Below are 27,874 nucleotides of genomic sequence, written 5' to 3'. Positions count from 1 at the left end.
CCACTAGGTGGCATACATGCAGGACAGATCTGAATAGCACTGCAAAGGCTTGAAAATGGAACTTATTTAAAACCACAAATGACAGAAGGCTGATTGGAGTTTGCAGCCAGAACTGAAGTGAGTTGATTGCCTCTAGAAACAAAATTTCAACATTTTATATAGAATTTAAACAAGACCCAGTATCCCATAACATAATAATCACAATGGCCAGGATGCAATCCAAAATTACCTGGCATACAAAAAACCAGGAAAACCTCAACTCTCATGGGAAAAGACAATCAACAGATGCGAACATCAACATGACATAAATATTGAGATTATCTGATAAAGACTTTAAAGCAGCTATTATAAAATAAGGATGAAACTGTTAAAATGAATGGAAAGATAGAAAGTCTTAACAAAGAAATAGAAGTTATAAAGAAGAACCACGTGGAAATTTTAAAACTAATACAATAACTGAAACAAAAACCTCATTGGATGGACTTTTAGTAATAGAATGGAGATGACAGAGGAAAAAGTTGTGAATCTGAAGATAGATCAGAAGAAATTATCCAATCTAAACAACAGAGAGAAAAAGATTGGGGAGAAAAAAATAGACAGAGCCTGAGAAGCCTGTGGGACAATATGAAACTGTCAAACTTTTTTGTCAACACGGTTGCAGAAGGAGAAGAGAAAAAGTGTAGTGTAGAAAAAAAAAATACATGAAGAAAAAAGGCTAAAAAACTTCCCAAATTTGGTGAAAAATATAAGCTTATAGAGTCAAGAAGTTAAATTAACCCCAAAGATAATAAACCCAGAGAAATTCATGCTAGACACTTCATAATTAAACTGCTGAAAAATAAAGAGAAGGGAAAAAATCTTGAAAGCAGGAAGAATAAAAAAAACAATGATGCATCGTTTCTTCTAGAAGAACAAAGAGTCAAATGACTATGGATTTCTTATCAGAAGCCGAAGAGGCCAGAAGGAAGTGGAACAACAGTTTGAAAGTGCTGGGGGAAAAAAAAAGTGTTCTGATTATGGTAGTGGTTATAAAAATCTATACCTGTTTCAAAACTCATAGAACTATATACTAAAAACAGTCAAATTTTCATATGTTAAACAACAAAAACAAGTTGCAAAAAAAAATTACAATTCAGGAGTAGACTTCATCAATTAAAGCTTACTTCTACACAGAAGTAGTTTCTTTGCAGCTTCTTCATTTGCACTCTCAGCTACCCAGATGGTTAAAGTTACCAAGTATGTTAGATGTTCTTAAAGCCACTAAAACAGCCTCTGCTTGCACTACAGTTAGGCACTTCTGCAGAATTTTTAGCTTTTTTTTTTAAGGTCTTCACATCACACTAAGGCTTTGTCTTTAATTATAAGAAAGCTTGCCTCTCATGGCTTCAAAACACTAACATGCTGGAGAAAATCACATGCAAACTAGCAGAGTTTCTGAGTTATGCTGACATCATTGTTTATCAATCATGTGTGAGTTAATCATTAAAGAAACATTGTAATGGAATAGACTGTATTTGATAACAATGGGAAAATATTACACGAAATTAAAGTGTTCTAAGGTCATTTTTGCCAAAGAGGTAAGTAAAGGTATTGACTAATACTGATCTTCGGTAAATCAAAGATGAATGTTATAATTTTCTGAGTAAATACCAAAAGAATGAAAATAGAGTGTATACTTAGTATACTTAGAAGCTAATTGAGGGGAAATGAAATTATTAAAATATATACCTACTCAAAAATAAGAAAAGAAAAGAGAGAAAAGTATGAGACCTATGAGACAAACAGTAAGCACATGGATTTGAATTAAATTGAAATATACTAGTAATTAATTATCTAACTACATAAAATCAAAACAAAAGTAATGTTATTTATAAGCTATATGTTATAAAGAAGCAGGAAGGTTTAAAGTAAAAAGGAGGAAGGAAATATATCATGTAAATATTAACTGAAAGAAAGTTGGCTTAGCCAATTTAACATATCTCTACCTGTAACTGATAGAAAAAGTATACTAAAATCAGCAATATTTTTGAGCTCATTTGAGCAATGCTATTAAGAAACTTGACCTACGGATACATTGTTGTACCGGACAACTTATGGATACATGTCCATTGCAAGCACATGTGGAACATTTAGAAAAATTTACCATAAAGCTATAAAACAAATTTGAAAAGAATGAAAACACATAGAGCATGTTCTGTGACCACTATGCCATTACTCTAGAAATTGGCAACAACAAAAAAGATAACTAGAAAATTTTTGTATATTTTGATATTAGTGAATACACTCTTAAATAACCAGTGGGTTAAGGAATCGTAATGGAAATCAGAAGGTATTTTGAACTGAATAATAATGAAAATGGTAAATAACAAAACTCATGTGATCCAGGGACTTCCCTAGTGGCACAGTGGTTGGGAATCTGCCTGCCAATGCAGGGGACACCAGTTCGATCCCTGGTCCAGGAAGATCCCACATGCCGCAGATCAACGAAGCCCATGTGCCACAACTACTGAGTCTGCACTCTAGAGCCCACGAGCCACAGCTACTGAAGCCCACACATCTACAGCCCATGCTCCACAAGAGAAGTCACTGCAATGAGAAGCCCACACACCACAATGAAGAGTATCTCCCGCTCGCTGCAACTAGAGAAAGCCCACACACAGCAATGAAAAACCAACGCAGCCAAAAATATATTTTTAAAAAACTCATGTGATACAGCTGAAGCAATATTTAGAAGAAAAGGTAGTGGCTGTAATGCATATATTAGAAAAGAAAAAACACTTAAAATAAATATTTGAATGTAGAGAAAGTGCAAAACAAATCCAAATAAATGCAGAGGAATAAAGGAATTTATGAAATACAGATGCAATAGAGAGGATCAGCGAAGTTAGAAGTTTATTATTTGAAAAGATTTTGAAAATTGAACTCTGATAAGACCCGTCATTAAAAGAAGAAGGCACAGTATCCAATATCATGAATTAAAAAAGTGAAATAACTACCAACACTATGGACATTAAAAATATAACAAAATAATTTTGTAAATATTATGTATACATTTGAAATTTATAGGGAAGTTGCTAGGGAAAATATAACTCAAGGATGATAGAAAACTAAATATTCATAGGCTTCCAAAGAAATTGAATCAGTAGTCAAAGATCTGGTCACAAAGAGAATTCCAGATCCAAGTCACTTCAACAGTGTCCACAATTAATCAAGAAATAAATAATTGCAACCATACGTGAACTCTCCCAGGGAATAGAAAAGAAGGAATATCCCCAATCCATTTTTCCTTTTGGGGGTTGGCATCAAGACCCTGATCCCATAATCTGACAAAGAAAATATAAGAACAGAAAATTAGAAACTATTATCACTCATGAACATAGATTTTAAAAATCATTTTAAAAAATGCTATTACATCAGATATTGTACAGAAAGATATAAAAAGAATGCTACATCATCATCAAGTTGCATCATTCAAGTAATACAAGACTGGTATATTATTAGAAAATCAATCAATCAATTAGTTTGCCACATAACAGATTAAAGACTGTGAGGTCCATCAATACATTTTGTATTGTGTTGTTGTGATGGTTGCACAACAATATAAGGTATTAGAATTAATAAGAGAGTTTAGTGCATTTGCTGGGTACAAATTCAATATAAAAAATCAATTATAGTCCTTCAGCAAGGTTACTGGATACAATGTCAACATACAAGAATCAACAGTATTTCTATATACTTGCAATAAACAATCTGAAAATGAAATTAAGAAAACAATTCAATATACAATACCATCAGAAAGAATAAATACTTAGGAATAAAGATACTTAAGAATAAATTTGACAAAATAAGTGCAAGACTTGTACACAGAAAACTACAAAACATTGTTGAAAGAAATTAAAGAAGCTTTGGAAAGTCATCCCATGTTCATGGATTGGAAGACTTATTGTTCAGATGGCAATACTCCCTAAATTGACCTACAGATTCAATGCAATCCTAATCAAAATCCTAGCCGGGGTTTTTTCTTTCTTTTTTTTTCAGAAATGACAAGCTGGTTCTAAAATTCATGTGGAAATATAAGGGACCCAGAATATCCAAAACAATCTCAAAAAAGAAGAACAAAGTTGGAAGACTTAAACTTTCTGATTCCAAAACTTACTACAAAGCTACAGTAATCAAGACAGTGTGGTGCTGGCATAAGGATAGGCATATGGAACAATGGAATAGACTTGAGAGTCCGAAATAAACCCTAACATTTATAGTCTCTACATATTTACCTATTCTGGACATTTCATATAAATGAAATAATATAACATGTGGTCTTCTGTGACTGGCTTCTGTCACTTAGCACAATGTTTTCATGGTTCATACTTGTTGTAGCATATATCAGTATTGCATTCCTTTTTATAGCTGAATAATATTTTGTTGTATGGATATACCACATTTTGTCTATCCAGTCATCATATGATGGACATTTGGGTTATTTGCACTTTGGAATATTATGTAGAGAGTTTAGAAGTCATCACTCTCATTCTCGCACAAGAAAAAAGCTAAACGAACTGGAAATCAACAACTTTTTTTAGATCCACAGAGAATTGACATCATAGGGCAACCTGTTTCCCTGAAAACTAGAGAAACAGATGAATACACAGAACCATATCTTACCAGGAGAATCCCAGGACCAGAAGCTTGCAGCTGGAGCCAGTACTGATAGGAACACAAACTATAATTGACAAATTGCTGGAAGCTTAGCATAGACAAGCTTGAGAGCAAAAAACTCTGGAGGTGACAGTCGTGGGGATTCCCAACACTTTTTTTACTTCCAGGAGTCCCTCTGCGTCTCATGTGAAGATTGGAGAAGGTTCCCCTTTTGCTTCTGGCAGAGGAGGGAGAGAGTAATCAATTTAGAATATGCCCAGAGCTCTCTGTTCTCCTTAACATTGCCTGCCCTCAAGAGAAACTATTTTACCATAGCCTGACTGACTTGAGTTTTGCCCAAGACTAACCAATCTGAGGAAAGGAAAATATTCAACTCCAGTCCCCTATAGCCTTCCTGTCTCACTTAAGGGGTGAGGGAGCTGAGAAGCACTTATGATGCTCAGGGACACAGGCCTACTAAAAGACTGAGATCCAATCATAGTACCATAGAGTGCGTCCCCTTCCCCACACCTCACCTCCACGTCTACAGAACTCCTGTACAACAACAGGGGATTACTTATAGCTAAAAGGTTGCAAACCTCAGGTCCTATTTAAGAAGGAGTCTCTCAGGAAACTTAATGACAACAGGGCAGACAAAAACAAGAACACTAAAAGAAATTTTAGCCTCCAACACCACAGCTACAGCAAGTAGTAAACACATCCTAATTCCTAGACGGATAAATATAAAACCTCACACTAATGCCCTATTGGTTCATTTTACTCAATATATCATGTCCAGCTTTCAACAAAAAATTCCAAGGCATACTAAAAGGCAAAAAACAACAAACAAACAAACAAACATCAAAACACCCAATCTGAAGAGACAAAGTATCAGAACCAGACTCAAATATGGCAGAGATTTTGGAATTATCAGACTAGGAATTTAAAATAACTATGATTAATACACTGGGGGCTTTAATGGGAAAAAAAATGGACAGCATGTAGAAACATGGGTACTTTGAACAAGTGGGACTACAGGGAGTCTAAGCAGAAAATACCTTTATTCCTGCCCCTAGTAAAATTTCCAGCAGGTTCCACGGCTTTCTGATCACTCTTGAATAATAAAAATCTTCCAGTCTCAAGAATCCTATAGTTAATGTGACTAGTCCAGTGCAACAATCAAATCCTTCTCTCTTCACGGTCAGCTTCTCCTGCACTGCCTGGCAAACACTGCTGGTCTGGAAGTGCTTGTGGAATGGATTCTCTGGGCCTCAGTTTCCTGATCTGTAAAATAGAGGTATTTTACACTGCACTGCTTACCTCTCAGGGTTGAGGTGTACAATAAGGGGAATAAAGTGGCAGAGCATGTCACTTCCTGAATGTGTGACCCTCTGGTGTGTCCCTAGAACTCTGCATACGATGCTCTTTCTCACCAGGAAGACTCCTCCCAAATCCGCTTCTCCTGACCAGCTCTACTCTTCCTTAAGACTTGGCTCCTGGGAAGCCTTCCTGACACCTTCGGCTGAATTTGGGGCCCCTCCCTCACATTGCCCTCTCTTGGAGATTGATAGCACTGTTTGTGCTTGTGTGTTCTTATTGTCCTCTAAGATCCACCACCACAGTCTGCAGTGGTGTTTGTTGAATAAACAGAAAGAGAGCAGAAGGGAGGAGTGTAATAGTCCTTGATAAGTGGCGATAAGAACTTAGCAATGTGAGGTTGGTATTATTGGCAATAAATGAGAGAGGGGAGAGGCAGGTGAGGAATGAAAGCAGGAAGAGGGAAGAGGCAGGGTAGGAGAGAAAGGAGAGTGAGGACCAGAGACAGAGCAGCTACCCAGACTCACAGGCTTCTTGTGAGAGTGTAGGGGGCAAAGGGAGTGAGGCCAGCTCTTCCCAATCTCCTACAGAGCAGCTGGAGGAAAGAGGAAGGAGCAGGGTTAGGAGGCTGGTCAGCTTCTCTCTCCCTGCTCCCTGCTCTCCCTCTTGTTCACTGTTGCCCAGCCCTTCTGTGGGTGGCCTATAGGCAGGTGGGGGGGGGGGATTCAGAATAAGACTGTCTCCAAAGAACTTCTCCCAATTTCTTTTTCCTTGCTCTTCCCTTGTATTCTTGAAATGGAACATTCCTTGGACATTTTCTTTATAAGTTCTGCATGTGATGGTCTGTCTCAGACTTGGTGGAATCTGATTGTCTATCACATTGGTGACTCAGACAAACTGAAGAGTCCCATTTTAACATTGCTTACACTAGTTTAAAAAATGGCAAAAGGAAATAAAAAGTACAGCACTAAGAATGGGAGAGGGGGCCACCAGAAGAGTTTGAAGAAAATCAGATGGGACCATCCTGATGGGCAGAGCAGAGGAAGCAGCCACAGAGGTAGATGCCTAGAAAGTAAGAACCACTGCTCACGGGGGCCTGGGAAGACTCTGTTGTCAGAAGCTACAGGCACAGAGGGCAGGAGACAGTGGGGAGGAGAAATCATGGCGAGTCTTAGGCCCACCTGGAAAGAATTGTGTCCGAGAGAACATCCACCCTATGCTTGCCTCTGTCTTGAGTCAGCACAACAGTAGGCCAAGATGGCACCCACCCAGGCCTAACCAGAGGGTGCCCTATAAAAGAAACAGGATTTGGGGGGAAGCCTGGGCTTCCTCGTGCCAGTGCTGCCATCCCAAGAAAAGACTTCCCCATTTTGGGGGGGGCTGGGAGAGAAGTAGTCCTGGTCTTGACCTCTAAATGGAATCTTGCCAGTCAACATGCTCAAGGCTCCAACTTGGAGGAGAGGGCTGTTGAAAAACTAGATCCTATGCTGGTAGAGAAGACCAGTAAGAGCCACCTATATTAAAACACAAATCCTTCATTCACAGATATAAATGGATAGCCAAGGATACCCAGACCTTTGAGTAAAACCAACGACCCATAAAAAAGAACCAAGATAAACAAACAGAGCTATGAACCCAGGAGAAACGGGGATAGTGTGGGGAATAGGAAATAACATTTAAAAAAATCTACTTAGTATCCTCAGTGAGGTTTTAGGAGGTTTTTCTTCCATAGACAAAGGAAAAAAATCATCCAAAAATTGAAAACAATAAAAATGTCCATGAAAATTAAAAATGTAATTGCCAAACTAAAAAAATGCAAAGTGAAAGAAATACCTGAGAACAGTAGTTCTCAAAATGTGATAACCAGCCACCAGCATCAGTATCACCAGAGAACTTTTTAACATGAAAGTTTCTGGGTTCCAGTCCAGACTTACTAAATCAGAAACTGGGGGTGGGGCCCAGCAATCTGTATTTTCACAAGCCTTCCAGGAGATTGGGGTGCACCTCAAGTTTGATGACCACTGAGACCTAAAACATAGAACAAAAAGACGAAGAGGTGAGAAACATGAGAGAAAAATTAAAAGATCTAGAGAATCAATGCAGGAAGAGTTATAGAAAGGGAAAACAGACTTCTGGGGAGTACACAATCAAATACATAATTTCAGAAAATGTCCTTGAACTACAGAAAGATACAAATCTTTAGATTTAAGAGTCTCCAGGGTTTTATACCCTCAGAATTGCTGGAAAGTTTAGAGCTAGTACATGTAAAGAATCTGTAAAGAATCATGTAAAGAATCTCATGCCACAAAGCAAACACTCAGTAACTGTTACTCCCTTCTCACTCCTTGGGTGCTTGGCATGTACCCTTCCAGACTTCTCTCTACACCTTTATAGAGTCCTGCTTGTAGTTTATTTTTTTCATAAAGTTCATCTTACTGTACATAGTGTTTTGCAACTTCGTTTTTTGCATTTAACAAACAAGATGTTCTCCCAGGTCAGTTCCTCCAGATTTACTTTAATTACTAGGCAGTATCCATACTTCACCTGCCTCTTGTTGATAAGTTTGTGTCTATTTTTGCTACAGTTATAAATAATGCCCTACTAAGTTTCAGGTCTACCAACAGTATGTGAAGGTACCAAATTCCTTCACCATCAACACTTGATATTAAAAGTGAGTTTAATTCTTGATACATGTTATTAAAAAGAAAAGATCCGGGCTTCCCTGGTGGCACAGTGGTTGAGAGTCCGCCTGCCGATGCAGGGGACGCGGGTTCATGCCCCGGTCTGGGAAGATCCCACGTGCTGCGGAGCGTGAACCATGGCCGCTGGGCCTGCGCGTCCGGAGCCTGTGCTCCGCAACGGGAGAGGCCACAACAGTGAGAGGCCCGGGTACCACAAAAAAAAAAAAAAAAAAAGAAAAGATCCTCTTGCTGCATTGCACTGCATCTCCCTGACTTCAGAGGAGGTGACCTCTTTCTTGTGTTTGTTGAACATATTTATGTTCGCCTCTGTAAATTTTACATTCATATCCTTTGTCTAGTTTTTTCATATCAGGTTGTTTATCTTTTATTTATTGTTTTATATAGTCTGAAAATTAATTTTTTTCTATTGTATTTTTAACACATTTAAATTTGTAGCATAAGGTTGTTTAATATTAATTTTTGAGAAGGTTGTAAGATGACTTTCTAATTTAATTTTTCTCCAAATAGATAATTTTTCAAAACCAGCATTTGAATAGTTTCCTTATCTTAAGAAAATATGGTTTAAATCATTCCCCCAGGGACTTCCCTAGTGGTGCAGTGGTTAAGAATCCACCTGCCAGTGCAGGGGACACAGGTTCAAGCCGTGGCCCAGGAAGATCCCACGTGCCACGGAGCAACTAAGTCTGTGTGCCACAACTACTGAGGCTGCGCTCTAGAGCCCATGAGCCATAACTACTGAGCCCATGTGCCACAACTACTGAAGCCTTCACACCTAGAGCCCATGCTCCTCAACAAGAGAAGCCATCGCAATGAGAAGCGTGTGCACCACAACGAAGAGTAGCCCCCGCTAGCCGCAACTAGAGAAAGCCCACGTATAACAAACGAAGACCCAACACAGCCAAAAATTAAAAAAAAAAAATTCATAAAAATAAAAATCATTCCCCCATATTCACATGTAAATGTGCCCAATTCTGGCCTCTCTATTCTGTTCCAGTGATACATTTTTCAAATCCTTAATAATCTACACCCCCCCAACCATCATCACTACTACCAATCATCATCATTGTCTATGTTTTTCAAAATATTCTTATCTATTCTTGAACATTTTTTCTTCCAGATAAATTTTAGAATAAGCCTGCTAAGTTCATTTTATTTTACATTCACTTACTACTTTTTCAACATTCTTCCTTTGTATAGATCCAAGTTCCCAACTTATATTATTTTCCTTCCCTCTAGAGAACTTCCTTTAACATTTCCTGTAAAAAAAAAAAAGTCTACTGGCAACAAATTCCCTCAATTTTTGTTTGTCAGAGAAAGTCTTTATTTCGCTTTCACTTATGAAGGAAATTTTGCAGGGTAAAGAATTCTAGGTTGGTGAGTATTTTTTCTCCCTACATCTTAATTTCACTCCACAGTCTTCTTGTTTGCATGTTTTGTCAGGTGAAGTCAGATGTTAATTCTTACCTTTGTTCCTCTGTAGGTAAGGTGTTTTTTCCCTCTGGCTTCTTTCAGAATTCTTTTATTTTTGATTTGCTGTAGATTGAAAATGATATGCCTAGTCTTTCTTCCCTCCTTCCTTCCTGCTTTCCTTCCCTTCCTCCCTCCCTCCCTTCCTCTCTTCCTTCCCTCCCTCCTTCCTTCCTCCCTCCCTTCCTTCCTTTATTTCCTTCTTTCTTTTTTGGCATTCATCCTGCTTGATGTTCTCTGAGCTCCTTCCTAGATCTGTGGCTTGTCTGACACTACCTTAGAAAATTTTCCAGTAATTACTGTCTCAAGCATATCTATGTTCCTTTCTTTCTTCTCCTTCTGGTACTCCCATTACATGTATGCTACACATTTTGTGTTGTCTCACAGACCTTGAATATTCTGCTCTTTTTTGTTTGTTTGTTTTGTCTTTTAGTCTTTGTTCTATTTGCTTTTCAGTTTTGGAGGTTTGTATTGAGATATCTTCTAGCTCAGATTCTTTCCTCAGTTGTTCCTGTCTACTAATAAGCTCATCAAAGGAATTCTTCATTTCTGTCATGCTTCTGATCTCTAGCATTTCTTCCTCTGCTTACACTGCTCATCTGTTTTTTGTTTTTCTTGTTTTTTGTTTTTTGCGGTACGCGGGCCTCTCACTGTTGTGGCCTCTCCCGTTGCGGAGCACAGTCTCCGGACGCGCAGGCTCAGTGGCCATGGCTCACGGGCCCAGCCGCTCCGCGGCATGTGGGATCCTCCCAGACCGGGGCACGAACCTGTGTCGCCTGCATCGGCGGGCGGACTCTCAACCACTGCACCACCAGGGAAGCCCCTGCTCATCTGTCTTTGCATGCTGACTACTCTATCCATTAGTGCCCTTAGCACATTAATCACAGTTGTTTTAAATTTGTCGTCTGATAATTCGAATATCCCTCCCACGTCCAGTTCTGATGTTTGCTGTCTTTTCAAATTGTTTTTTGCCTTTTAGTATACCTTGTAATTTTTCTCTTGAAATACCCCACTCTAGTCAGCTCTAGCCTTCCACCTGGCAGAAGGGAAATTCCCAACTCTAGCCCCCTCTAGCCATTCTGTCCCACTGGAATTCCTCCCACGTTCATTCAAAAAGTGCTCATTTATAACTGTATTGAACCTATTAGCTAATTGGGGAAGAACTGACATGTTTATAATTTCGCATCTCTGTATCCAGGAACATGTTTGACATCTCCATTAATTCAGGGTTCCTTTTTAAAAAGTTCAATAACTTCAGTAATGTTTGATAGGTTTTTATAAGTCTTGCACATTTTTTGACCTGTTTATTCCTAAGCATATTATATAGCTGTTTTTAAAGTTATTTTTTATAAAATCCTTTAAAAAAATCAGGTAACCTTATTGGGTATTGTTGGCTTCTTGGAATGCTAATGGTTTTAGTAAGTTATTCTTTACTAGGCCTCTTTCCTTTGTTTTTTGTTGCTTTTGCTTTTTTATTAGTTCCAATAGTTTGTCTGATAGCTTTATTAGTTTTAATTGTCAGTTGAGTCTCCTGCATTTTCTAGGTACATAATGAAATAATCTGGAAATAATTACAATTTTTGTCATCCTTCCTGCGCCACCACCTGCCCCCCCGCCCTGTATTATTTCTTATTCATGTCTTACTGTCCCATGAGATTTTGACAAATAAGGCCAGGCAGAACATGCAGTCACAATCCAAATTTATGGACCACATGCGAAAAGAATCCACTGCAAATGAAAGTCAGCAAAAGCATGAACAGCTTCAAATTTCTAAGAACTTCAAGAAATGGAATTAATAGATCCAGATTATTAAAAAGGAATGTGTACAATAATTAAAGAAACAAAAGGTGCGATGAAAAACATAAGCAACTACTTAGGTAAAAGGAGATATATTTTTACAAGAATAAAAGAGAGCTTTTAGAAATGAAAAATACAGACACTGAACTTTAAAACCCAAATTCCATTAAAGAGCAGAAGAACCACAACTGGAAAAAAAAAAAATAAAGAATTGGTGAATCAGAAGCTAGGTTACAAAAAGCTACCCAGAATGCAGTACAGAAAGTTAAAATGAAGAAAAATATTAAAGAGAGGTTAAGAGACATGGAAGGTAGGAAGAGGCAACATTAGACTTCAAAATATTTGTTTCTCCCTCTTATTGTTAAAGATTAATTAACCCCACACTATACTCTACTCCTATATACACACTTGGCATTTCCTCCCAGACAACAGGAAGTTAATCAAATGCTTAATGTAGCAAGTACACTTGCACAAAAATATATTTTCCTTAGATCTTGGAAAATAATTTCAAGGCTGCTTCCTGGTATTCTGTGCCTAGATGAGAAAGTATATTTGTAACAAAGGTACTGTGCACTTTCTAACTTTGCTGCATAAAATTTTTTGAAAATAAATCAAGGAACCTAATTCTTGGGGCAAGAAGGAGTGAGGGAAGACATTTGTCATGAAGTCACCATGGCAGTTCCTGATGCCTCCCTTCCATGGTAGGTCAGCCAACAGTGTCAGCTCTTCAGAATGACATTCTAAGTGATGTTTGTGCTGGCGAATTAGAGCAGGGAGTCGATGATGTCTAGGTCATGGGTCATTTCCTTAGTGGCTCACGGCCACAGGCAGCAGCCCAACCCCAGTAGGCGCCTTGTGGTCTCAGGTCTGGGTCCAGAGGTCAGGGTTGTTGGGCTGAAGTTGTTATCACTACTAGAAAAGCAACTCCAGGAACTCTAGCTGGATCATGTACATGCTTAAATACAGGTTGAGTGAATGCATAAACATATGAGCCAGCACTATGCTATGCTGTGGGAAAGGCACCCCATCAGTTGGTCTCATGTAAAAACTTCCTACACACGGACATCTCACCCTGTAGATCAGCATTAAGGATGAAGTCCATCCTTCTCTCTCTTTTTTTTCAGGAGTGTGTGTCTTAGAAAACAACCTTGTCTCTGGCATACCTTTCTCCAGGGTTTTTGAATACATTTAGATTTTTTTTCTGCCAGTAGGAACTCTTGGAATAATGAATTCCATATGTGTATATTTCTCAGTGGGAAGTGGGATGATTACCTTTATTTGGTCAGTAAAATTACTCTTTGCTCCAAGAAATCATAATATTTCATAAGTCCTAAGTGCTGGAAGAAGTTGCAGAGGAGAGGGTGGACTGGTCCTTCATTGCTTAGGGAGCTTACAATGTTAACAGACTCCAAAATACACGTCTTTGATGTGCACGTGAAGCTATGCATCCATACTTGTTGAAGGAAAACATTTCTCATACCAGTTTTTCAGAATGCTTGAGTGATTTTCAAAAAAGGAAAAAGAAGGTAACTCTGGTAACCAGGGTAGCACTGGGAAGAAAATGGGAACAGGAGACCCAAACAAGTTGTTATTGCCAAACACTGGGGGAGGGAGCAGAGGGCATAGGAGAGGTTGGCCTCAGGCAAGACTCTCAGGAGGATGGGGGGCTGGAGAGAGCTTGTTAGAGAGACCCAAAATTCTGCTCCTGGATGACTCAGTAAGAACCACAGCAGAAGGAGTGAAGGTAGCTCCCTGGGGAGGCCCTGATGGAGGACTGAAAATGGAGAGGATGAGTTTTGTGTTGTCTGTGTTGGGTTTGAGGTAGCTGTGTGACATCCAGGTGGGGATGTCCAGGAAGAGATATTCAAAAAGGCCTGGACCAGAGCCCCAGGTGTGGAGGTGCTGGGCACAGAGCAGGAATCTGAGCATAGATGGAACACCTTAGGGACATGATGGAGAACGAAGACTGGGGTAGGAGCCTCAGGAAGCCCTCACATTTGGGGGGATGGGGGAGAAAGAAGTCTGTGTAGAAGGTAAGAGGAAGAAAAAACCCAGGAGAGAAGCACTGAGGGAAGAGAGGGTCTCAAGCAGGGGGATGTGGTTGGTAGGGCCAGGAGGAGGAGGACTGAGGACACTGAATCTGGTCGCCTTGGGAGTCTTGGGACCTGCAAAGGAAGGCATCCCAGAGAGTAAGGACACTAGTCCCAGGTCAGGGTGCTGACACCCGAGGAAGCCAAGAGATGCCCCAGGGGTGCTTGAGCCCTCCTCTTCCAGGCAGTGCGATGGTACCAGGCAGGGGATACTGAATGGAGAGTGGAGGGAAGTCCTGGATCGAGGAGGGACCACCAGAGACAGGAAAATCACAGGGAATGAAGACCACCCTGGGAGGGGATCCAGGGTGGGAGGGGACATTAGTGTTGGCAAGAGGGAGAGATGAGAAGGGTCTTTTGAGAGAGGGGAGGGGTGTCCCAGGAACACGAGATGGACTTTTTCAAGAAAGAAAGAGGAGCCACTGACTGGGGCCGAGTCAGAGAGGGGGTAGGGGAGGGAGGGGCCAGCATGGGGGAGAGGGCTAAGGTGAGGACGAGGGGGACAGGAAGGGCCAGAGTGAGGGACAGGACAGTGACGACAGTCTGTGGAATACCAGTTGGACAGACCACAGCACAAAGTGACTCGCGACAAAGAACAGCTGGGCTTCTGAGAGGGCCCCTGGCCTGGCCTGCAGCTTAGCAAAGGAGCCCGAGGTCATGCTGGGGCCAGCCTTCCTTCTTCCTGAGCCCCAGGGACCTCGAGGCCTCCAGGTGACCACCCAGACAGTGGTGGCTTCTTTTCTGGGAACACTCCCCAGCCCAAGAAGTCCTCTGTCTAGTATCACCACCCTGGCCTTGCTCTGTTTCCTGTGGTTTCCTCCCTTCACCCGCAGCTTCCAGGGGAGGGAGGTGATACTTCCTGTGCAATTCCTTCTGGAATTCCTGCCCAGGCTTCTGAGGTCTGCAGCTGTTCTGGAGAATCTGTGCAGCTGTGCCACACTCATCCACTGTGATGGTCCAGACGGGCCTTTGGTCAGGAGGGTCCCCCGTCACAGGATGGCTCAGGCAGCTGTGAGGAGAGTGGCCTGGAGTCGGGGAGGCTGGAGGGTAGCTTGGTTAGGAAGGGCTTGAGATGTCCGGGCAGGAGCGATGGGGGCCTGGACCAGAGTGCTGGTGACGCGGTGAAGAGAAGTGGAGGTGCAGGGATGCGTTTTAGAAGTAGGGGATTAGCAAGGGGCTGAGAGAAAGAGGGGAACTAAGGCTGGTCTCTCAGACCAAGGGACACTGAACACTGTCACCTGAATAGCAGACTTCCCAGTAAGCCATGTACTCAGTGAGCGTGTGATGGCCCAGAGGGTTTTCTCCAAGCCTGGGAAATCTCTGCAAAGACAGCAGGTGTCTGTTTTCCTGAGACGGGGCAGAGGGTGGGCAGGGCCTCCGGATGGGAGCGTGAGAGGGGCCGCTTCTCCTGCCCAGCCTCTGCAGGGACTTCCCCGAAAGGTTCAGGGTCAAACCTGAAGCTCCTGGGGGAGGTCCAGCCTCGTGGGACCACCTCAGGCCTGACCCCCCAACTTCTCCCCAGCTCCTGCCCTGGGTGCAACCACGGTAGTGTGGGCCAGGAGGCCAGGCCAGACTGCTCTCACCATCCTGAGAAGTCCCCCTTGACCTAATGTGATGCAGCTTTCCACAAGATGGGCATTTTTGGTTTTTATCTCTGGGAAATGGAGTATTTGTTTTCCAACAAACAAATTCTTGGATAGAAAGAACTGGATTTGCAAAGAAAAGTTTTAATAAAAATGGGGGGAGCAAAGGGAGAAGGGCAGCCAGACGGCTTCCAGCTGATGCCACAAACGATTTCCTTACCGTCAGGTTGAGGCTCAGCCTCAGGGTGTGTGCAAAGCTGCAGTCATACCCGGGGACCAAAGTGGTCTGAGCCACTGGGTTTGGGGGGGCCGGGGCGGTGGGGAGCAGAAGTTCACAGACACAGGCTCTCCTCACACCAATTAGAAAACCAAACTCCAGGACGGAAGTGATGGCCACTCAGATGAACAAGGGCTGCGCGTGTGCACGTAATCCACACACAAACCTAGCAGCATTCTGATCCCACAGACAGTGGCTCGAGCCGCTCCCCCTTAGAACGGGGGCCACTGCCCCTCCAGGGGCCACCCCACGTCTCTGGAGATGCCCTCTCCAAGTGTTTAGGCTTCGCAGGTTTTTACCAGGCCCTCGAGGAAGGCTCTCTGGGGCTGGAACCCTGGGGGTGCCCACAGTTTCAGAGCCTTTCCTCCCATACTCATTGTACCATAAGTGGCTGGTTACACACCCTAAGCCCCCTCTTCTGTCCTCCTCTGCTACCCCCACTAGACTGTGAGAACAGGGTGGCTTCCTAGCCTTCTCCATTCCCAGGGCCTGGCAGAGCTTCTCAGTGTTCTACTTGAATAAACAGACCAACGACCAAATACTCAACCAGCTGATCGAATCCCTTTGGTACAACATAAATTTATTCCTGAGTGGTGAGGACAAACAGCCAAATTGTATCTCCCTAAAAACCCCTCCTATACGCAAGGCCTGCCAGGAAGATAAAGCCATGATGGGGTGCCTCGTGCCCACACGTCACAGCCACAGCACTGAATGCAGCATGGGAAGCAGCTGGGCAAGCTCTAGATCTGCTCATTCTGCTTTCCTGCACATGACTGATCCGCTGATGGTAGGTAATACACAGGTTAGCTATGCTCTGGTATGAAAGGATGAGATGAGCTGGGCCAGTGAGATGGCCTGTCTCAGAAATTTGATATGAATATAAGCAAAGAAACGGCCGGTTAGTTGCAGATACGTAGTGTGTACATAGAGGATTAGGAAGGCCAAACTGGCCGTATGTAAGCTTCAGTTACAAACTATAAATAAGCAGAGGAAGACGCTAGCTGATACCCAGAGAGAAGCCAAGAGGAGGCTTTATAAGGCTAGGGATCAAGGACGGCCTCTCGGACAAGGGAAACAAAAGCACAAATAAACAAATGTAACTACATCAAACTAAAAAGCTTTTGCACAGCAAAGGAAACTATTAACAAAACAAAAAGGCAGCCTATAAATGGGAGAGGATATTTGTAAACCATATATATGATAAGGGGTTAATATCCCAAATATATAAATAACTCATACAAGTAAACATCAAAAAAAAATGACCCAATTACAAAATGGGCAGAGGACCTGAATAGAGTTGACATTTTCCAAAGGCATATAGATGGCCAACGTACACATGAAAAGATGCTCAACATCACTAATCATCAGGGAAATGTAAATCAAAACCACAATGAGATATCACCTCACACCTGTCAGAATGGCTATTATAAAGACCACAAATAAGTTTTGGCAAGGATGTGGAGAAAAGGGAAACTGTCATGCACTATTGGCGGGAATGTAAATTGGTGTAGCAGTCACTATGTAAAAGAGTATGAAGTTTCCTCAAAAAAATTAAAAATAGAACTACCATCCAAACCAGCAATTCCACTTCTGGTATTTTTCCAAAGAAAAGGAAAACACTAATCTGAAAACATATACGCATCACTATGTTCACTGCAGCATTATTCACAATAGCCACACTATGGAAACAATTGAAATGTCCATCCATAGATGGACAGATAAAGAAGATGTGGTGTATACACACACACACACACACACACACACACACACACACACACACATGAATATTACTCAGCCATAAAAAAGAATGAAATCTTGCCATTTGCAACAATATAGATTATATTAAGTGAAATAATTCAGACAAAGATAAATGCTGTATAATTTCACTTATATGTGGAATCTAAAAAACAAAAGAACAAACAAAACAGAAACAGACTACAGAGAACAAACAGGTGGTTGCCAGAAGGAAGGGGGAGGGGGGATAGTGGGAAAAAAAAAAGGTAACTATGTGAGGTGATGAATGCTAATTAGCTTAACTGTAGTGATCATTTCAAAATGTATATTTATATGAAACCATCACGTTGTACACCTTAAATATATATAACTTTTGTCAATTACACCTCAATAAAGCTGCAAAAAGAGTTTAAAAATTAAATTTTAAAAGGACGGTCTCTTGGGAGAGACGACATGCATGGTGGTTTCTGCAGGTGAGGGGTTACCTGGATGGATGGGAAGTGGGGGTATGGTGCAGCACTTACAGGAAGGGAGATTATGTGTGAAGGCACAAAAGGGATGTGTGTCTAAGAACCACTGGCTTCGTGAGTGAGTAGAGAGCAAGGGAGGGGAAGAAGGTGTGTGTGAGGGGGACAGCAGGGCCAGATGGTGGAGGGAACTGTGTGCTACGGTGGCAAGTCTGGCCCCTGCAGGGAACGTTGAATACGCTCCGGGAAGACCTCACCTCTGGACACCTCCGTCTCACCGTGTCGCCCTCCCAAACCCACGGCTCCACCATCTCCCAGGACTAGGCCACCTCTAGACCCAACGCCAGATCACACTCTACCCACAAACTACTGACCCTTTTCATCTCACATCTATGCTGCAACCTCTTAGACACAAGGCTCCAGGCCTTCAATATTCTGGTCTAACTACCTTGCCCAGCTGGAGCTCACAGCTGACCATCTGAACTACATCTTACCAACACCCTAAACTCTCTTGCACTGCCTTCCTCACACCTGTCCAGAAAACCCACAATCCTCCATCAACCCCCCAGTCAGCCTTCTCTCCTGTGGCGGGCTCCTAGCTGGGCCCCAGATCTATTCTCCTCTTCTTCCACAACACTAGAGTTTTAGTTGGTGACATGGCTGCCCAGCTAGACCCATTTCCCAGACTTCTTTGCAGCCGGGTGCCTAAGTTCCCACCAATGGAATGTGAGCAGAAGTGATGTGTACAACTTCCCTCTCTCTTACCTAAGAGGAAATTATTTGCTTTCCACTTCTGCTCCTACCGCCTTTCAGGAGCTGGAACACTGATGTGTAAAGCCCAGCTCTGGCCATGCAGCCACAGTCTGTGGATGGTGGAACAAGATGGAAGGGCCCGAGGACCCTGAGCGGTCCTGAAAAATGAGGCACTCCACCCTCCTCCCTTTGCACTGTAACATGAGAGAGAAATAAACATTTATCATATTTAACCCACTCCTTGTTACAGCAGATTCTACTACTGTCAAATGTGTGGAGAAAAATGCCGTAACCCATCAGGGCAGTCCCATCTCCAGGCCTCAGCTGAGGTCCACCTGCACTTGATCCTGATCAGCTCCCTTGCAAATTTCCCCTAGTCAAAGCTTCCAACTCTCATGTTTATCAGGCCCTCATCCAACCTCTCACTCTCAACAATCCTGTCTTATGGCACAACAAATGTGGAGACCACCAAGCAGGGTCTCCCACCATGTTCTACACACCACTGTGGTCCTCTCCCCTTAACTCAATGGTTGGTGTCCTTTTCTCCGTGCTCTGATTAGACTCCTTGGATTAAATTCACAGCTCCACTACATACTACCTGTGCAACCCACCTCAGCTTTCCCTTCCTCAACTGCAAAATGGAGGTGACAATACTACTTAACAGGATTGTGAGGACTCAATGAGATAATGCATGAAAAGCAACTAGCACAATGCCTGACACATAGTCAGCAATGGGCACCTGCCACTAACATCACTGAAACAAATGTGACCACATCACTACCTGATGGAGGCCTTCCACTGAATCTCCGTCACCTACAGAACATAGTCTAAACCTCTCAGTATGTTAGGCCCTTTGTGACACATCTGCCGTTTACCCCTGGCACGTTCTCTCTTGCTACTCTCTGCCTTGAACACTATGTTCTAATATCAAACTGCCCACAGATCTAAAAAACAAAACAAAAACCCATTCACTGATTAGACAGATATATATTAAAGTGCCCACTTTTGGAGCATTAGTGACTACTCCAATAAATTAATTCCCCTTCCTGGAAAAAACCACCCACCTCCCTAAAAATCATCATGAGAAAAAGCCTATTTTTCATCCTGTGTCTGGGAAGTGATACTGAATTCAGTTTCCTAAAACAAAAGTTAGGTTACCCTTCTTTCAGCTTTAAAATGCGATGCTATGCTAAGATGGTTATGGGGAAAAAAGCAATCTTTATATCTACTTTTAAATCTTATTGTTTAATGCACGTGAAATGTTGTATCCCATGGAAAGGGAAGGAGGTTCCTTTCAGAGGGACATTTGACACATGAGCCAGATGGTGAGGCTGGCAACAGGATGTTGAAGAGTAGGAAGACGGCCAAGGTGGCCAGCAAGGACAGTGGAGATGGGGGCAGGGCCTCAGGGCAGAGCCAGTCCCAGATTTTCACAAAGCGCGTAGCACCTGGCTGCGGTCTCCTGTCTCTTCCTCTTCCTGCCTTCCCAGAACAGGCAAGAAGGACCCTAGGGAGTACTTTCCACAAGACAAGAGTCTGCTTAGCTGACCAAGAATGCCTGTCAGGTCAAATAAAGCTGCCCTCCTTTCAGTCAGGTCATGTGTGGGTCTTTCTAAGGGGAAAAAAAGAGCAAAGGCCAGAGGGACGCTGCCTAGAGATCCCAACACAAAACTTAAACACAGGTTTATCAGGACATTGCACTTCCTGACGAAGAGATTACAGTCAAGTCAAACCCATTCTGGCCTGAGCGAGTCAGAGTTAGAGGAACTTCATTCAGAATATGAACTCTAGTACTTTTCTGGGGCCAGGGCCTATGACCAATTCCTCCTCAAGTCTACCAGAGTGTCCAGAATGTCCTGTTCTCTGAGTTATGGAGACAACATCTAAGGTGTTCCTTAGATATATAGTAAGTAATGCTATCACCAAATAGTTCCAATTCAAAATTAACAAACCTTACATGAATGCAAAGAGTCTTTAAAAAGGCATATAAAATATAGTCCAGTAGATTCATGTGATATTTCATTAAATGAATAAACAAATGTTTAAGATCTTTTAATAAGAATATTTATGGAGACAGATAGCTAATCTCTAGCTTACTTCCAAAGGCCCTAGGTAGTCAGACCATGAAGCTAGAGGAAAGGCACCTGGTGGGAGATACCGCAGGCCAAACACCGAGGAGAACAAAAATATCCCTGCAAGGCCAAATCTATAAAGTGGTGGCAGAATTATGGACTCGTGGAAAACAGTAGGGCCGAGGCCAAAGTACCAGCGATCAGGATGGTATAGTAGGGTTTTCTGGACATAGAGGCTAAAATGTTACCTAGTAATACCTACCAGGATTTCTCCTCAAATAATGGCAGTACTTACCAACCTGAAAACTAGCTGACTGGGCACTCTCTACATTGGCAAAGACTTCATAACCACTGCACTTCCTCTCATACTGACAATACTCTGAAGCAGTGATATACTGCTAAAGGAGGCCAGATACCAGTCCCTTACCCCATTTCTGCACAGGGGCAGACATTGCTAGTTGCCCACCAACAGCCATCCCTATTTTCCTACCAATGGAAGCCAAATTTTGTTCAAGGTAAGAATGTGCTCAACTAAAAAGTTTCCTCAAATGTGCACAAACTGATGAATGAATAGTGTATATATATATATATATATATCCATTACAATGGAAAATTTGGCAATAAAAAGGAATGAAACCCTGATACATGCTACAATATGAATGAACCTCAAAAATGTTACGCTAAGTGAAAGCAGCTAGACATAAAAAGTCACATATTGTATGATACCATTTACATGAAAGGTCTAGGATAGGCAAATCTAGAGAGACAGAAAATGGATTTGTGGTTGCTGAGGGCAGGGGTGGGGATGGAATTAGGAGTGACTGCTAATGGGCATGGGGTTGCTTTCTTTTTGTGTTGGTAAAAATGAATTCAATCGTGGTGATGATTGCACAACTCTATGAATATACTGAAAATCAGAGCTGTACACTTTAAATGGGTGACACGTGAATCAAATCTCAATAAAGCTGTTTAAAAAAATCCAACAAAACCAATTTCCCAAGATGCTGGACTGCTTGGGGTACCCATGTGCTACAGTTCTGTCCAGTAAGGTGTTGGTGGAAGTATACTATGAGAAAGTTGTCTCCTCAAAAAAGACTCAAGTAACTCGTGTCTTTTGCCTTTCATCTTTTTCTCATCTTCTTGCCTACTAAAAGTCTAGGCCCTGGGGGTCCCCTTAGAACAAAAACATGTTAAAGATGACAGGGCAGCAAAAATGGAGGTAGCGGGTAATGGATGATATCCTGGGATCACAGCACGAGCCCTGGTTTGTCTCTCTCTGGAATTGTTATGCGAGAGAAATAAACCTGTATTTCATTAAGTGATTATAGTGGTATTTCTATCACTTGCAGCCAAAGGCTATCCCTAATGATGCACGCCTATCTAACATCAGCCTGGGCTGATTCTTGGAGCCAAGAAGGAAAAGGAAAAAAAAAGTAGACTCCGAAAGACACAAAAAGTTGATTCCAAATGTAACATTCAGACACCATGGAGTCAGCGTCAATTTTTTTGTTTAAAGGGTAAATAGTTATTTTATTTTCAAACTATATATGTTTTTCCCAATTTTTGTATACTGCCAAGGGAGTGCTTACCCCTCTCTAAAAACAAATCGCTAAAAAATGCTTTAGTTTTAAAACACTGATGAACCAAATACGAGCAAATGCATATTATTATTATTATTGGAGGGCCTGGTTCTTTATTTCAAAAAGACATTTATCAATGTTCAGTATCAAAACAGTTACACTATTGGTTCTTCTTTCTCCCAGTCGGCCCCCAAAGAGACGACACCAAAGGAGAGTTCATTTAAAGCCAATTTTGCTGAAGGATGCACACCTAACTGACCTCACCGAAACCTCACCAAAAAGGGGGGATTGGGTAGGGAAAGAAACTTTAAAAGACCAGCACACTGCCAGCCCCAAAGAAGCAAAGTTTCAAAATAATATAAAATTTAAAAACACTTGTACATAAGCTATTCAAGATTTCTCCAGCACTGACACAATGTACAATGAGATGGCACTTTTAGAGACAGCAGCTTCAGACCCAGAAAAGGGTGATGAGTTTCATATGGCTAAATCAGCGGTAAAACATAATTTTCTTTCCTTTCTTTCAAGGAGGCGGGAGAGCAAATAAGTGGTCACCTCAAAATAAGGGGCACATGATCCATTCTGTGGGTGGTGGGGAAAGGGGTAGAGCTGGGACAAGGATTTCGTCTCAGAGGTCTCACCATCTTAATTTCGTTTGGTCACTTCTGATGGAAAAAAAAAAAAAGTTGCCCCAAAATACTGTAAAGCTGAAAATCTGAACAGTGGTTTTTTTTTGTTTTTGTTTTGTTTTGGCTAACTCATTCTGCAATCACCTTTCTGGTTTGGTGGGGACTTTTTGCAGAGCAATGAGGCTTCCCAAAATGGAGTCCTTCTCTGGGCTGTTTGGCTCTCAGGAAGGCAGGCCCATACCTTTTTCCCTCCTCTATGGAGAGGGCGATATGTATTAAGCTGAAAAGTTACCTTCCAAAAGTGAGAAAGGGATTAGACTGCTGCTTCAGAACTATGGAAGTATCTGGAATGTTTTACAAATGGCTGCTACACCAACAACAAAAAAGATAATTACAAAATGCATACATCACAGCATGCTTTTGAAGACACTTAGCATTGTGCTCCGTTCCCTTAAACGTTGTTCCCAAAGGTGCTCAGCCTCTAGCCCAAATGGAATCTCTGGGGAGAGGCAGAGACAGTTTGGCGAAAAGGACACAGGGGTAGGGGTGGGAGACGTGGCAAAAGGAGAAAGCAGCTTTCCAGTTAAAGCTCAGCCCTCAGCTTAAAGGTCAGCTTCAGGCAGGCTGGCCTCAGCGGTCGGGGTCAGAGGGAGGGGCAGCGCAGGCCGGGACTAGGGCGCTCTACATCTCATCCAGGTCAAGCAGAGTCCGGTCCAGCATCCTTTGTGTACAGAGGTGCTCCTCTTTGGTGCATATCAGTTCATCTTCCAAATCACCGTCTTTTCCAGCTTGGCTACCGATCTCTCAGCACACTCAGCACGGGTCTCTGCCTCCTTGAGTTTATCAGTAAGAATCTTTCTCTCTTCCTCATATGTCTTCTTTTTGAGAGTACTTTTCTTCAGCAGCACTCAAGACACTTCAGCTTCTGGTCCATCAGTCTGACCTGCTCATCCGTCTCTCAGCAACCGGACTCTGCCAGCTCAGCTCGCTCCTCTGTGCCTTCCAAGTCTCCCTCAATAATCACCAACCTAAGAGCCACCTCTTCATACTCTTCTGCAATGTGCTTAGCTTCTTTGAGTTGGATTTCCTGGAGCTCCATTTTTATTTCCTCTTTTAAGCCTCGGTTTTCAGTAACCTTCATGTCTCTCTCGCTGTCATCAGCAGCTTTCTCGGCTTCCTCCAGCATTTTCAGGGCAGCGGCCAGGCGCTCTTGAGCGCAGTCCAGCTCTTCAACCAGCTGGACCCTATGGTTCAAGGAGGCCGCCTCAGCCTGTTCCCGGGCCGCCTTTCTCCTACACTTCCGCAGGGGGCGCTCGGCCCTCTCCCCCGCGTCCCTGGCCTGCTTGCTGCAGAAGCGGGGTCTTGCGCTTCACCACCTTGGTGGTGGTGATCCCGGCCATGGTGCCGCCCGGCCCCTGCTCGCCTTCGGGTTCCTGCCTCCTCTGCCCGGAGCTGCGGTCGCTTCTCCGCCAATGGCATATTATTATTTGCTCAAAGAGGAATCCTTTAAACTATAATCGATTCCCCATTTTTTTTTTTAAATACGATTCTAACATCTGTTCTTTGAAGGGTTAGAAGACATCTCCCATTAAACCCTTTAGGCCTGGTCAGCCTTAATCCTTAAAGAACAGCACTCTGAGAGAGAAAACAAAGGCCCAGAGTTTCAGTTTACTTATATATAAAATGTATGTTCTCAGTACACTTATGCATGATGTTCATGTGTCCCAGAGGATTAAGTTCAATGTTATTCTGAACTATTAAGGGCAAAAATGAACGTAGAAACAAAAATTATTAACAAGCAACTGTTTATGTTTTTCTTTTCTAGCCCCATAAATTATATCACCTCCTTTTTATCGTATGGGTGGAGGTGCAGGGCATGGGAGAGTAACACCTGGAAAAGAATCTTCCACTCAAGTCAATGAATTACTTCATTTGAGATGATTATTTCATGTACAACTCCAAATAAAGTTGACCTTATAGAAGTACGAAACAGAATTTGCAATCAGGCTAATTGTTTCTGCGACCAAAGAAAGAAGGGAAAATGAAGTATCAATGAAAAGGTGGCTGGGGGTGGGGCTGGGGGTTGCTTAAGCCAGCAATGGGGTGGGATATGGTCTTCCCTACCAATCTGTCTCCTTTTATTTCATGCTTTATTGGTTTATATTACATAAAACTTAAACCCTTTAAATTTGAATATAAATACCACATTATAATAGAACACAGTACTTTAAATGAGATGTTTTACAGTTACCATTTTTTTTAAAGCCTAACTGCTCTCATGTGCAAATTTAGGTGTTTTTACTTACCAATTCACTAAATATTCAGCCCTAAAATATGTCAAGCACTAAGTAGGCAGTGGAGATTCAACCTGAGTGAAACACAAGTTCCTATCCTCAAGAAATATAAACAGCCAAGTGGTAAAAATAAGCCCCCATCTTAGCTTTGCCAGAATGTAAACCCAGGGAACAAGGCTGAAAAGCAACTATGGCAGAGCCTGGAGGAGCGGGGTGAGGTGTCAGGGGAGTCTCTTGGGCACTGGGCAGTCTGGAGTAGAGTGTGGCACAGGCATAGGAAAGGACACATGAAATAGCACCACGCTCAGGCAGGAAAGTGGTAAGCTGGTGAAGCAGGAGGGGACACAGCAGAGATGAGTGGAGGCTGTGTACACCTAGGTGCTCTGAACTCCACTCTGCAGGCTCTGGTAAGGGGCTGAACGGTTCTGAGCAGGGACAGCTCAGTTTTAGGAAGCATTACTCTGGCAGAGGCTGGTTGGGTGGGATACAGACCAAGGCCAGTCCAGCAGTTTCAGGGCAAGAGGCCAAAAGATGATGATGGTAAGCAAGACCATGGCAGGTCTCAGGTCCTAAGGAAGCAACCTCAACAAAGGCAGGTTTTCATATAATGGAAACGTTTAAAGTTCTGTGTACCACCTCCCTTCACCCTCGCATTTTCCCCCAATAAAAACATAACCTTTACCAAAACGAGAGGCTGGTGGCTAGAGCGGAGAGGCCTTCATGCTTGCAGATCAAATGACAAGAACGAAGAGTATTCCACACCCAAAGGGATTTTTCTCCCTCTGCTCGCTCATTCCCATCACCAGTGAAACATTTCCTGGAAAACAAACATGTCCCGTGCCTGCCCCCACAACCCCCCACCCCAATACTTCTTTGATCTCCTCTAGTTCTGTTCCATTTCCCTTCACAGCAAAACTTTCAAGTAGGGTCTCTACTGTCCCACCTAGTATTTACACTTCCACTTGCTCCAATCCCTACTGCTTCTGTCAATAATTGCATAATGCCAAATCCCATACAGGCTTCTTCTTCCACTTTGAAATGCTTTCTTTCCTTTTTTCCTGTTTTTTTGTTGTTGCTTTTTCCAACTGTAGTGGTTTCTTCTCTTTTTCTGTTATTTATTCTTCCTTCACTAGATCATTAAAAGTTGGAGTTACCAGGACCCCGTCCCAAGACCTCCTCTCCATCTACACTGGCTCCCGAAGCAAGTTCATCCAATATCATGGCTTTAAATATGGTCTGTATGTTACACTCCTACATTTATATGTTCAATGAGACCTCCTCCCTGAGCTGCAGGTTCTCATCTATCTACTCAAAATCTCCACTTAGATGACCAATTGGCATCTCGAACATGGCTTACAACAAATTACTAATTCCCCCTGCTAAAGCAAAATCCTGTTCCTCCTAGTTTTTTTTTTTTCCATCTCAGTATATAGTTTGGCCATACAGCCAGACTATATGTTCAAGCTCCAAACCAACTAGTTATTCCTGATCACTCTCTTTCCTTCTCCACCCCACCCTCCAACATCCAATGGATCCAGGTCCAATCTGCCCCTCCCAATCTCCTGCACTACTCTGTTAGTCCAAAACCACTATCTTTGCTCTCCTAAACTATGCAACAGTTTCTTATAGTCTCATTGCCTCCACCCTTGCCTCCCTACAGTCTAATCTTCACAAAAATGTTGGCATAATCTGTAAACTGCAAATCAGATCACGTCACTCCCTTATTTAAAAACTCCTTGACAGCCGCATAGCACAAGGAGATCAGCTCGGTGCTTTGTGTCCACCTAGAGGGGTGGGATAGGGAGGGTGGGAGGGAGACACAAGAGGGAGGAGATATGGGGATATATGTATATGTATAACTGATTCTAACACACCATTGTAACTAAGAAACTAACCATTGTAACTAAGAAACTAATACACCATTGTAAAGCAATTATACTCCAATAAAGATGTTAAAAAATAAAATTAAATTAAAAAAATTTTTAAAACTCCTTGAATGAAATCCCACTGTACTTAGAATATAAATGTGTCCCATGGCTTACAACCACCCCCAACCCTGCTCCAATGTCTGTTCCTACATCTCCCAGACCTCTTCCCTAACTACATTCTAGCCACATTGGCCTCTGTTCTCTTCTTCCAGTGGCAGCAGCTGGAGGAGGAACAGGAAGGGCTGACACTGGAGGCCAGCTCATTCCTGCTTTAATGCTTCTGCAATTATGTCCCTTCTGCCTGGATTTTCTCATAGGTGGCTTTTTGTTACTCAGATCTCAGCTCAAATGCCACCTGCTCAGAGAAGCCTGACTAAAGACATGTAAAGTTATTCTCTGATACCACTCTGTACTTTTTTTTTATAGCACTTACCAAAATCTTACTTATATTCATTATCTGCTTCTTCTAACCAGAATGTGAGACCTAGAAAGGGAGGAACATCATGTCTTGTTCCCTGCATACCTTGAAGGCCAGATATACAGTTGGCG

The 27,874-nt window shown here is 42.4% G+C and overlaps 1 pseudogene; it reads right to left on the bottom strand.

Moving 5' to 3' along the window:
- Positions 1 to 16,875: 16,875 nt before the first annotated feature.
- LOC117196296 (tropomyosin alpha-3 chain-like) lies at positions 16,876 to 27,859 on the bottom strand (annotated as a pseudogene).
- Between the last annotated feature and the right edge of the window lie 15 nt (positions 27,860 to 27,874).

The sequence above is a fragment of the Orcinus orca genome, chromosome 5, assembly GCF_937001465.1.
Source record: "Orcinus orca chromosome 5, mOrcOrc1.1, whole genome shotgun sequence".
Classification (NCBI taxonomy): domain Eukaryota; kingdom Metazoa; phylum Chordata; class Mammalia; order Artiodactyla; family Delphinidae; genus Orcinus; species Orcinus orca.
Note: the sequence above shows the minus strand (reverse complement) of the source record. Positions and strands in the feature narration are given on the sequence as shown.